We start from the raw sequence: 14,755 nt of genomic DNA on the forward strand, positions 1-14,755 counted from the left end.
TGAAGAATGGAAGGTGAGATGTTGGGGAAGTATCAATATTTTGGAGGACATGTCAGTCTAATGCATGGAGAAACATTACTCTTGTTTACTTTTTATAAGGCTAAAATATGTTTTTTTCTGTATTAATAAATATCTCAAGTTCAGTTTCTTTTAAAATAAATAATTTAACCTCTTTAAAAATAGTATTTAGTTATGGTCTTTAAAAATGTTTTTCATTTTTTAACCGTTTTGTAAAACTAATTTAGCTTTTAATAAAGCGCTATTTAAATCACAAAGAGAATTTAAAAAAAAAACAGTACGTTTCAAAGTTAGAGAAATGAAAAAAATTAAACACTTTAAGAAAGATTCAAAATATATTCGATATTTTAATAGTTTAGTAATACGATATTATATTATTTTTCTTTTTATTTTTGAAGATATTTTAAGGATAGCATAGATAGAAAAAAAATGTAGAGTTAGACTTTAACTATGGACTCGACCAGAAAAAAAGAATAGTTACATGAAAAGTAAATAGATAGATTGATGTTGTGTTGGTTTTAGGAAAAACAAAATAGAATAGGGAGCTAACTTGATAAATAGGATGTAATTAGAAGTTCAAATGTTATTGATCCGAAACTTTTAACATACAAATGTTATAAAATAGATTAATTTAAAATTTGAATATCGTTTCGAAACTACATTTATTATTTGATAATATCTCAAACACAAATACAAATAAAATACTATATATATTATATGTTTGTAATTATTCTGAAAAGACAAGTATTAAATAATTCATAGATTTTTTTGGTAGTATTTTAATAAAATTTTAATATAAAAGTATCTTAATAATGAAAACAATTAATATTAAATAAATAATGATTTAATGCTTTTCCTGAAGTTGTTTTCGCCAATGTCTTAAAAATATGGACAAGGAAGTAAAATATTTAATTAAAGTTAAAGAGTGATAAATAAAAATTAAAGAGAGAACAACAAATTATTATAATAAAAAGGGAATGATTTGAGAATGCTTATCATCTCTATTTTGAGTGTATAAAAAAACATCTTATAGAGAATTGATTGACAAACATTCTATATATTAATTAATTATTTAATTTTTGAAATAAATACTAAATTAATTCATATGATAAATGCTCTTTATTAATTCTGTATTTGTATTTTCTTAATTAATATCTTTAAAATATCAGTTAATATTTATCTTTTCTTAACGAGTGATTACCGTTTATGCTTAAAAAAAGTATTTCATGAATGTGATATTAAAAGCAACTGAAATAACTGTACGGAGAAAAATAATTATATAGCACAAATTGAATGCCTCACCTTTATACACATTTGATAAAAAAATATTTTTATCAAATTTCAGAAATTCAACTGCTTTAATATTCATAATAGTCCTATAAATTGCCAACATAATTTGTATCATATGAACAATATTTGTTTCCTGAACTAAAATTAATAAAAAAATTAGAATTCAAAAAGCCATCTCATCAAATAAGATAACAATTTTTTGTTGGCGCAAAACTTGTTTTGACAGCATAATTAGATTTATATAACCCTAAACCCTAAATCCCCTCAAAGATAAATTCTTGTTCATTTGCCTTATTAATCTTTTCTAAAGCTTAACAACCTCGTGTTTCTTATATCCTAACCCGGCTGTAAACAAGTCCAATGGGCTTCACAAATTAAACCCTAATTGGAGAGGAAAACGTAATTACTTTTTGCACCTCAATAATTACTTTCTGCACCTCCTATGTCCTACTACTCTGTTTAGCATATTCTAAAACTGTAATGAGGGAACTTATAGCGTAAGCATAAAACAGATTTCTTCAATGTCCATGGATCTGTCATATCTATTGTTTCAAAATTTTGTGGAAAGTATTAGATTTTATGTTTTCAGAAACAACATTTTGCAATTTGGTTTAAATTATTTTAGAAATATTATTTTACAGGGATCAATTTTATTATGAATTAGTTTTAAATGATTAATGATTCGAAAGTGTTTTTAGTATATTTTAGATTGTATTTTTTGAAAAAAAAAACGTAATAATTTTGAAAAGTTATTTTATCATTATACTGTAAAGGAGAGACGCAAAAAAAAAAGTACAAAAATAAATGTTAAAAGATGAAGGGTAAACAAATACATAATTTCCTTAAAATTATAAATGATGGAACACGAAGATAAATATAATGAACTATCTTAAAACTTGTCTCCAAGTTACTATAGCACAATGGATTATATTACTCTCATACTCAAACTTTTTCCAAATCCAATAATTAACATTGGGTATTCGTGAAAAGTATTAAATTTTATAAAGATGAATGGTTAAGATAAAGAGTATAACTCTTATAATATATTTAAGATAAATTTAATTCACCATCTCTCTTTCTCCATTATTGTATTTGTTGTATCTCATTCATATAGATTAAATTTGGCATAATATATAGTTTAAAAAATATATTAAAATATAAATGATTTCATTAATATTATTATTATTATTATTATTATTATTATTATTATTATTTCATTATTATTACTTAAATTTTTAAAAAAATGGAATAAATGTTCATAATAGTAAAAAAAACTAAATTCAACAATTGGATAATAAATTCCTTTTTTATATAAAAATTGTTGATATAGTAAGTCAATAATTCAACATATATGATCCATGACCAAGTTAAAATAATCAATATTTTAAGTGTGTAAGTAAGTTTACCCTTCATATTTTAAAAATAAGTTTATTTCATTACCATTTATATTAATCAATGTTGTATGAAAGTTTACCTTTAAACATTAAATAATTAATCCTAATATATATTATGTTAACAAATATATATATATATATATATATATAATTAGTTATTACCTATTATTATCTTTTTCATTTGTAATTTTTTTTTTTGAATTAGGAAAATAATGTAATTATATAAGTTAGAATTATAATGACGGAGATATCATTAATTTTTTCCATTTTTTCATGGAATTAGAAGTTTTGAGCTCAAATAAAATAATTCATTATTGAAAAGACTTATTCATCCATCGCTGAATGAGTAATTCATGAATAACAAAATAACAAAAAAGAGAAATAGAAAAACAATTGAAATCACACAATAAATAAAGGTGTAGGTTATTTAGAAAGAATATTGAAAAATGCATAATTGGTCGTGATACAATTTGTAATGAATTTTGACTATCAAAACTCAAAAATTATAAATTTCAAAATTTTCCACATTTTAGTACGAAGCTAGTTAGTCGTTAGTTAATCGTGATAAACTGTCAAATTTGATTATGTACAGATTTCAAAACTTTTCTGCGTAAAAACTTTTACCATAACCATTTAGAAACATTTTATAATTACCATTTAGAAACATTTGTAATTCTGTCACCTTGATTAATTTTAATACATATAATTTTTTAATTGTCAATTTATATGATTTAGGTGATCTTCTTTTATTTTAACTAATATGATGTTAACTTCGGTACATTGTAATTTGACGAGTCATAATTGTGTTAAGCTAAAAGAAATCTTTTGTCATAAAATCACATCAAATTAACATCTATAACGATATAAAAAAGATTTTCTTTTTTTATCTATATTTTATAATACCAAATTTATTTTTTATAATATAATTATTTATTAAATTTTTAAAATAAAATATTATTTTTATTTATTTTCTATAAAACTGTTTATTTTTTTTATTCATCAACAATTAATTTCTCTATTCATTTTATTTTATTTTTAATAAATATAAATTTATTTTATATATTAATTTAATAACATTATATTATTATTACCTATTAACATATTATCATTCATATTTAAAAGTCATAATGCCTATGTGTAAGCTAACCATTTATTATATTTGTAAGTTTTTAAAATTTACACCATTTCAGTGATTTTAAAAAAGAAAAATTACACTATTTTGTGTTTTGCCCACAAATCTTTTCACGTTAAAATTGGCTTCAATAATTTTTTTTATTTCAATTATTTCTATTCAACAGAATCACTACATTAAAAAAACCTATCAACTATTAATCTTTTTTTTTCATACCAATTTAAGAATTGAGTTCTTAGAAAAACACGAAATTCTGAAAGTGGTAAACGAAGCAAGGTGGTTTGAACTTGCAAGCTTGTATTGTCTTAACCTTTTGAGCTTGTTTCTCAACTTCTGATTTTCTTATACCTTCTATAGCTCTGTGTTGAACATCATTGAATATTGAATATCGAACAAGGATTATGAATAACCAGAGCAGCCTCCATGCTTGTTCATGATAAAGGGTAATTGACCATTCAAGCATGTTTTCTTCTCTGTTATCAATTTCCAACCCCACATCATTAACTCAACACTGCCATTTCATTTCACGACAACTCGTGCACCTTCAAACACTATACCTATATAATTAAGATCGTGTCTACACTACTTTTTCCTTTCTCTGCAACATTTCCAAATCTCATGCTCAATTGCAACCTCAAACCCACCGACAAAACAACCTAACACTTCCATTTCACAACAAAATGTCTTCTTTTCTACTTCTTTTTCTTTTATCATAATATTCTTTCCTTTCCACACAGTATTTATAATCTTTTCTTAATTTTTTTTTTATCATACAATATAATCTCATGGACTATTTTTAGTATATTATTCTCTTTGTCTGTCTCACCATCACTCTCGTTCCATACTTCTTTACATGGACTGAAATCATCAATAAATATATTTTTTTTATTAATATAAGTTAATAATTGTGAATATTGAATTATTACACACACGTAAGTGTCAACAAATATTTAAATTGATTTGTGAAAGATAAGTGCTTGACTGGGAGAGGTTTTTTATTAAAATTTTAACCTATTTGCATTTCAGTTATATAGGTATATGTCATATATATAAAAAAATTATATTTAACATAGAAAAACTAATATACAATTATATACATTTTTCAAAAATTTACTTAAATAAAAAATTTAATTTTAGGATCTGTTAATGGAAGTAGTGGTGTATTTGGCAACTGGTTGTTGGAAATTGGTCACCTCTTTGGTACACATGTCAACACGTCATATGCACAGTAGCAGCAGACAAGTCCTAAATTCGGTGTTCGACTATAATCGATTCGCATAAAATCCTAATATTTTAAGAATATAATTTATGTTGAATATATAAAACGAATGAATTAAAATAATAAATTATATTTTTGGTTATTAAAAAAATAAATTTAATATAGATTTGCAGTATTTTGAAATTTTAGATTTTTTTTGTTTTTAAGTTTTAAATTTTTCACAAATTTTCAGAATTGTTTATTTTAAAATTCATCAATAATAAAAATAATTCAAAAATATTTTTTTTTTCCAAATCTTGAATTATCTTTCTATGAAAAATTCAACTTTGAATTATGTTCAAATAATTTATTATCCACCAAAAGACTAAACTACAATATAATTAATAGTTTTGTAAAACAAAGAATCAATTTCTACTCAATATATATGAAAAAAAAAATCTCAAAATTCGTAAATTTAAAAGTATAAAAAAACATAGCTAGGCTAAATAAAAACATTTATAATTCTAATATAAATCTAAAACAAAATAAAAATAACAACAACACAAATAGAAAGAAAAAACATACTAACAAAAGATGAGGATAAAAAAATTGGTACAATCTCAAACTTGCAAAGTTGTTTATTTTAAAATTAATCAATAATAAAAATAATTAAAAAAATATTTCTCATTTTTTTCTAATCTTGAATTATCTTTTTACAGAAAACTCAACTTTAAATTATGCTAATCTATTATCCACCAAAAGACTAAACTACAATATAATTAATAGTTTTGTAAAAAAAATCAATTTCTGCTCAATATATATGAAAAAAAAAAAACTCTTGAAATTCGAAAATCTAAAAGTATCAACAAAAAAAAACTAGGCAAAATAAACACATTTCTAATTCTAATATAAATCCAAAACAAAATAAAAATAACAACAACACAAATAGAAATAAAAAACATACTAACAAAAAATGAGGATGACAAAATTGATATAAATAGACAACATGAGATTCAAGAGATTAAAGGGATATAATTTGCCAAAATCCTAAAAAAAAAATACTATTAGAAAAAAACAAAGTAAAGAGAGATAAGAGAAGTCATAGAGAGACAAAAGAAGAAAATAAAATTCAAATTGATTATACAAGAATAAAAATAACTAATCATTATCTTTCTTGTAAACAAAATTATAATTTACTAAACAAATATTTTAACTCATTCATTATCACTTTTACTACTAATAAAAATTAACTTACACTACTAATAATTTAATTAAATTTTATTCCCAAACATAAACTTATAATTAATTTAATAGAACTATATTAGTAATAAAATATTTTTTTAAGGCCTTTTTTATCGTAAACATAATTTTATAATTAGTTTAATAAAGGTATATTAATTAGTACTAAAAAAATTTTGAGGTCTTTCTTTCTTAACCATAATTTAATAAAGAAATATTAGTAGTAAATTTTTTTTAAGGTTTTCTTATTCTTGAAACCTAAAGTGAGTGTTTTATTCGCTTTACCTTTGAACCGGTCCGGTCCTCTCACACACACACACACTCTCTCTCTCTCTCTCTCTCTCTCTATATATATATATATATATATATATTTAAATTTAGAAAAATATTTAACGTTTTAAACCTTTTAATATTTTCTAAATTTTAGAACAATAGTGAAGATGTTTACCGCTTTGAAATTAACGATTTAAAATTGCGAAATCGATAAAAATATCAATCAAACTGAAAAAAAAATGCACTTGTCATTGTTTTGGTTTAAATCTAGCCAAATTGACTGAATATTATAGATTAATTATGTTACGTGCTTCTATAGAAAATCTCATGCTCCTAATTTAAGTTGCGATTCGATTTTAATAATAATAGTGTTGTACATGTTTGTGAACATTTGGTAGTTATGATATATTATAAGCTCATAAAATTGATAGTACATGATTCATTAACAACTAGTTATTATTTACAATGTACTTGTTTTATAAGATTTTGTAATTTAGTTGTTATTGTATTTGAATTTTTTTTATTTTTGCTTCTTATAAAACATTATTGTGGGTAAGGATGTCAACGGGACAAGTAGCGTATAGATAATAACTCCCTCGTATTCTATCCGCTGGATAAAGATCTACTCCGTACTCCTACTCATGTCTGTGTAGGTATCTGTTATGTAGATACTCGCATATTTTTTTTATATTCACGGATATCTATGGGTACCCGTGGATATTTATAAAAGAAAATTTTAATATTTAATAAAAAAATTAACAATAAATTCAAATAAAAATATAATGTATAACCTTTATAAATTTCAAACAAAATGAACATAACTCATTTAAATAGTGTTGAATGACAGATTACAAATAAATTAAGGTTTTTAAAACCAATTGATAAAAAATAACTCATTCAAAATCAATATATTAATGTTTTAATAATTTTTTTTAATTTAAATTAGGGTATAGCGGGTACGGGTATCCATGAATACAAATACTATAATATTCGTATCCGTCCCGTTAACATGTGGGTATAAGGATATCCATTACCTGTGGGTATCTATTTTCAATATTTATTTTTTACTGTTGTAAATTTTATCTACGGATACAAATTTTTTTGACATCCAAATTGTGGAGTCATATAAGCTCCTAAGTCTTTCATTCCTCCTCAAGAGAACAAAAGGACTTGACTCAATTTTCTCTTAATCTATATTTTTATATTTTATTTAATAAAAAATACCCATAATGTAAACATTTGAGAGTTGTTAAACAGTATATACATTCAATGACTTGTGTTTTTTTTAAACATATTCTGCACATGACAGAGAGTTGGATGGTAGGCATCGCAAGTTGTGGTCTGATATTGTACAGACAAAAACAAATGGCTAGCATATACTTACCCTTTTTTTGTCGGATTATCATAATAATTAACACATAATCTGGTAAAAAACTATAATTAATTTGAAGAAAAAATAGATTTGTGTCTTTGGCGTGTATGTGTGACGAAGAAACGCATGATGCGTTGGTATTTTGGAATAAAATGATTGGGAAATTAAGAAACCTGATTCATGTTATTTGGTGACTAATCATCACATGCGTGGATAAGGAATCCAGGAACCAGGTCTCCCTGCATATACTTTTTTGATTGAGTTAGCAAAAACTAAAGCACAGACCAATATTTAATCTAAGTACCAGAATAATGTATATTCAATGTTTTGGGATAGTTTAATATTGTAGAGATATCCTACTAACCTGTGTGAGGTCAATTTTGACATATGTCAGTTTTAGAAATTGATTTTTAGGCTAGTTGTGAAAATTAATTTATTCAATATACTTAGAAAATTTCTTAATGACTATTTTAATAATAATAAATAATTAGGAATAATTTAAATATCAATTTATAAATTAAAAATTAATGATAATTAAAATAATTTACATATCTCTAAATTTGTCATAAATATTAGATATTAAGATTTTTTTACTAAGAAAAATATTATTAATTAAGACAAATTTAAAGAAAAATAATCATTTGATAACTAACGTTAGAAGTTAATTTAAAAATCAATTTATTACAATGATTAATTTAAAGACTAATTTATAAAGTATTTTAGTTATCAATTGTCAACATCCAATCTTGTCCATCTGAATAAATTTATTTTAAAAAAATAAAATAAAAAATAAAAAAAAGACTTTTAGTTAATGATGAATAAAAAATGGTGAAATAAATTTTTTTTCCCAAGATTTTTAAACTTTAATTTTAGCAATCAAAAGGAGAAGGGAGAGATGGAAAAAAGAAAAAAAAAATGGAAGAGGCCAATTTATTTCGTTTAAGTCCGCATTTTAATTTTGGGAGTTTGATGCGGATTTTATTCGGATGCGGACTTATAAAATTTCATGAGTCATATTACAATATGAAATATTAGGGTTCATATGATTAAAAAGTTAAATATTATGAGTGTCGAAAATTTGTAAGGATTATGAAAATATAAGAAATATGAGATATAAGAGATATGTTATGGGAGAAACTTGTTATTTTATGTTATTCATATGACTTAATTGAAAAATTCTCCTTATTTATCATCAGATCAGTTGTTAACAGTGTGTTCTTCACCCTTCGTCGCATCTTACACAACGGTCAATCAACAACCATATGTGAACAAATTGAAAATAATTGTCAAATAACTTTATGTGATCTTTTCTGAAAATAAAGACACAAAATTATTGATCCGAGAATTTTCCTTATCCAAATACAGATTTAGGTAGGATGCAGACTTAAGCGAATGTTTACAATACAGTAAACATAGTAAACATTCGGTTAAGTCCGCATCCTAATTAAATCCGCATTTGGAAAAAGAAAATTTTCGAATCAATAATTTTATGACTTTATTTTAGAAAAAATTATGTAAAGTCGTTTGACTTTATATTATGTTACATTTTGTTTCATGATCCAATTCAAAGCAAAAACACTAAACAATATTCTTCTAATTCTGACTATAGCATCCACACTTTATGTAACAAGTCCTACTAATGTCTTAGTGGCAAGTCTAAAGTTTAATAAGAACCCTATTGTCTTAGACATTTCTTTATTAAGAGTTCGCATTAATGATAACAATTTTGATATGTTATGAATGATCAATGATGTACTCTATGTTTAGATGCACAATAACTTAGTTAATTTAGGTTCTAATATCGTGTTAAATGATTAGATGCCCACAAATATACAATCATTAATTTAATTGTCATGCAGATAAAGCAAGACACAAGAGTGATGGACAAGAATAAAAAAATCATATCGATTAGTAGAATTCATAAAGAATTAAGAATACAATATCCCTCACTCTCATGAATGAGGAAGTTAGCTCCTCCATACACACCGAATACAAAATTGATGTTGAAATTGAATGTCTAAAACCTTCAGAATGCCCATTTTACCTTCAAGTGTAGAGATATCAAGTTTCTTTATCTTTAAGTGTGTGTTTGACCTTTGTCAAACCCTCAATTTATAGATTTTCTGAAGTTTTCAGTTCGCTAGACTAAAACAATATGATTTGATGGGCAAAAACAACATTATTCATTGGGCATAATGTGCTTCCCTGAGCAAATGGCTCGAATCTGATTTAGGCATGCAACTTCGTACTTGATTTTGTACAGGATTTCCCTATTAACAATCTTCCAAAATCTCGAAGTTTTTTTTTTTTACTTATTTATAGAATATAATCCAAACATTTATCTTTTCTATTTTTATTGAATAAAATATGAAATACCAAATAATATTTTTTTAAATCAATTTAAAGAGATATTTAAAAAAAATGGTTAAAACCAATTTAAAAATTATCAAAATTAATATACTAACATGTTACTAACATTTAATTATGATTTATTAAGAAAGTTATAATTTACTAATCATAGTAAGTGAAATGATGAAATTAATAATCAACATTATAAATATATTTTCAAAAGAAGAGCATAAAGTATGTCTTTTTGTCGATTTTCTCTTATAAAATTATTTGATAATGAAGTTCTCTCGACAAACTTTTAACAATGTTGATCTGGCAACACCTCATTGAATGAAAGAAAAGTTTGATGTTGCTCAAAAATGGAAGAGAAATTGTTTGGTGGGGTTTGAAAATAAAATTTTGTCAATTTTTTTTTCATAGTAGGATAGTCCTTTTCTTTTTGTTGTCATTGCATATACCTCCTTTCTACCAAATCTACGTTGTTTTCATTCTATTATACTACTTTTTTTTTTATATTTCACTTTTCAAATGTTTTCTTATATTCATTCTATCTTGCTTCTTCTATTTTATTTTATTTTTTATTAATAATTGTTCTATCATCTTTTTATATATTTTATTTTATTTTTAATAAATATAATTTTATTTTATATATTAATTTAATAATATTATAATATCGTTACCTACTAATATAATATTATATATATTTAAAAAATATATATACATGCCAGCACCGTCGCACCGCACATATGTTAATTTTCTTAAAATTGTTTATGAATAGCTTCATTTAGGTAAACCCGTAAATAAATATACTTTTTCCTCTTATCATCCTAAAGATGTTATTACACCTTTCTTTTTCGGTTCATTTATCCAACAACCTCAATAACACGACCCACATCCCCCACCAAACCTTAAACAACTCAAACTTAACCTCAAGCAAAATTCCGAACCACAAAGTGAGAGAAGACTAATTTTCAAATGATTCCTGGAAAATAATTATAAAGGGAGCATACTCATAATAAAAAGGAAATTAAGATTATATATCTCAAATCTTTACATTTAAAACGAATTTGGCTAAAAAAAAAATCCCCATCGTAAATGATAAAACAAATTTAAAATTCATAATTTTGGGATTTCGCGTTAAATAGATTCTCCACTTATCCAATCTCAAACCTGCAACTTTACTGGTATTTAACACATTTTTCTACACTTTTACTTTTATTCATTCAATCCAAAGAAATTAATCTCAAAAATCACTTGCGTTATTTTAAATTATTTTAGAAATGAAAGTGAGCGTAAATTTTATATCGAGTAAAAGTAAAAAAAATTGAAGAATTATTTATGAAAGATGAGTTTTAAATGTGTGGTTGAAAATGTTAATCGTGAGTGTGGTTGAATGGAGCGAGAGGGAAACAGTGTTGATGAGTGGCAGGTAGGTGAGTCATGTTATTTTAAATTGGACAATTGAATGTACCCTTTTGCTTCATTTTTTTCTCCGTCAGATTAATTAGTGACTTCAAATCAAACCTATCAATCTTCAGCATCACTCCCTATGTACAACCACTTTGTTTGTGTACAAAAAAGTAGACCCCCAAAAGTTGCACATCACTCCATATTATATTATTAAACACTCGAATAATATCAACAATTCATTATATATTTTTTAAATTCCTCAAATCAAATTCACACTTCAACTTTTTTCAGATTGCAGGACATTTTATTTTAAGTTTTCTAACGAGATATTATTTTAAGATCATTAATATACAACACTTTTGTATAATTAAAAAAAAAAAGTGTAAGGATAACAAAACTTGGTGGTGTAATTAATATGCTATGAGTGAGATTTATGATTAAGATTTAAATAATTTAATTAGGTATTTAAAATTAACATTAATAGTTTTGTGCAAGTTCTGTTTTTTTAATAAATCATTTTAGAGAGTTTAGTCAGGTAATCAAAAATTAAGTTACCGATAAATCACATATAAGTTACTTTACAAGTTTATAGAACTAATAAATTCAAACAAGCTTTAAACAATCTATTACAACCGCTACTTTTAAGAATGATGATTTAGACTTATTTCATATAATTAAAATAGAACTTTTAAAAAAGATGCTTTTGAACCATTTTAATTGTTGGGAACAGTTTTTAGAATGTTTTATCTTAAATAAATCTTACATCAATTAAGAGAATAAAAAAAATATAACGTTAAATATTAATATAAGAATTTGTAATAGTAAACATTTATTTATTATCCAATGTGGTTAAGATGGTTGTTAGGTATGTGCTCTTAAACATTTTACTACTCAAGATCATTTCCAAATTCAGTTAATGTTCACATTTTCCATTACAGAATTTAAAACTTGAATTAAAAAAATAAACTACTATTAAATCATATTAATTGAAATAATATGAAGAATTTTTAAGCAAAATTTTGACAGATACAAATACATTTTTGAATTTAACTAAAAGTAAAGAATTGTTATAAAAATGTAGGTTTTTTTATAAAATTTTTGGATTGAAAGAAAGTGTTTGAAAAATACGATGATAATAGTTGGTGTGATAGAAAATAGTGTGCAACACAACAGAGTTGAGTGGCAGAAAAGATGAGAGAGAATGAGTTAAAGGGGCAAAGAGAAACCCCACCTTTCTTCCCACTATTCTTTTTATTTATTTATCTCTTTCTTTACAGTACTTAAACAGTACAGGTAGGTTGGATTTTATGTGTGTGTGTGTGGTAAGAGTCTCTTTCAGTTTTCAGGGAGGGAAAGAAAGAGGGTGTGTGTATAAGAGGAGGAGGAGCTTCATCACTTTCTTATCACAAAGGAAGAAGAAACAAGAAAGAAAAACGCCCTACTTGTGTTTCTCTATATCTATCTTATCATGTTTGCAAAAGTCTCCTGCAAAACAATTCCCTTGCTGGGAAAAGATAAAGATGATTTTTCCTTACCTTTGTTTTCTTTTCTTTTGGAAACAGTGCTTTGCCAGATTTGTATGTGTGGTTATGAGATCTTCAATCGCTTTCCTTTCTCTGACTATAATGAAGACAGTGACACTTCCCATCCTTTTCTCTCTCCCTCTCTCTCTGCTACTACTTCTTTCACACACCTTCACTTCTCTTCTCTTCACTGCTTTCTGCTTCTCACCCTTTAAATCTCTCTCCCTCTTTTCTCTTTTCTCACTTTTCCACTCTTTCATCTAGCTTTTTAATTTACTTCTACAACTCATTTCGCTACTCTAATTCTGTTTTCTTCATCCCTTTTGCTTCCCATTTTTTAGCAGTGCTTCTTCTCGTGTTCATGTTCAAGCTTCAGATTGTAGAACTTTTTGATAATGGTAAGGTGTAAGTGCAAGATGCAGTGTAGTTGCTTTATCTGTTTGTTTCTGCATGTTATCTGCATTATATCACACAAGTTGACCTTTTAATTTTTCTGCTTATGAATATGGCACTGCATATTCGTGTTCAAATAGAGAAAAGAAGCTCTGGTTTTTGCTTAATTGGTCGCATTCGTAATATGTATGTGTTGATGCTTCTTCACCCGTGCATGGATCGGCTGGAAACAAGGGTACACACTATTCTATTATTCTGGAAGTAATTGATCCTGAAAGTTTTTGAAAATGTGTTATGTGTCCAGATTTTCTTGTCTGCTGCTTTAACACTTAGGGTTAGGGTTCCTTGCTAGAGTACATTTCTCCATATTTTGGAAGTCATTTAATTGAAGTTGTAAAATTGATGCTGATTCAGATAAAATGCATTACTTTCTCTGTCATTTGAGGGTGCTGTAAATTTGTAATTCCTAATTTATAAACATATATTCAAATGAGGGTTCTATGCAGAATATAATTCTTTCTCTTGTGAAATGATCTGATTTTACCTTCAACAAGTAAGGTTTGCAGAAATACACAAGCCAAAACTATTTATGAAATACATCTGAAATACCTTATATTATTACATATGAATCGGAAGCTATGATTAAAGACTGCATGTAGTGTCTACCGACTAAAAAACTTAATTTACTAGATTGCTTTTGAAATTATCAGTGAGTTCACTTTTAAAGATTTTAGTGACACTGTTAATTCTGTTTCTATCATTTTATTGTTGTGTCAGTGACAAGTGTGATTATTTTCACTTATTTAGTAAAGATCTAACTCATCATCCATGGTGTTTTGAAGTCTAAATATATTCTGCAAAGTTGTGGTTGAAAGTGATATCGTTTTTGTTAAGTTTTATGTTGTTTGATAGACTTTGCATATGGTATCAAAGTTTGTATCAGATGAATGTGTAAGATGAAGGTATTATTAGAAATGGTTGAAGAGAGCTTCCTTCAGTCCACTCATGGATGGGTGAGGGGTTTGAATTAGCTGCTGACTCATTCATTCAAACACAATAGATCTGACATCATGGTATGCTATTGTGAATGTCTGAATGATGCAGGAGCTAAATTTCTTCCCTTTCTTGTCTGTGCTTGGACTGAAGGGAGCTCCCTCTAACTGT

The sequence above is a fragment of the Vigna unguiculata genome, chromosome 8 (genome assembly GCF_004118075.2).
Source record: "Vigna unguiculata cultivar IT97K-499-35 chromosome 8, ASM411807v1, whole genome shotgun sequence".
NCBI classification, from domain to species: Eukaryota; Viridiplantae; Streptophyta; class Magnoliopsida; order Fabales; family Fabaceae; genus Vigna; species Vigna unguiculata.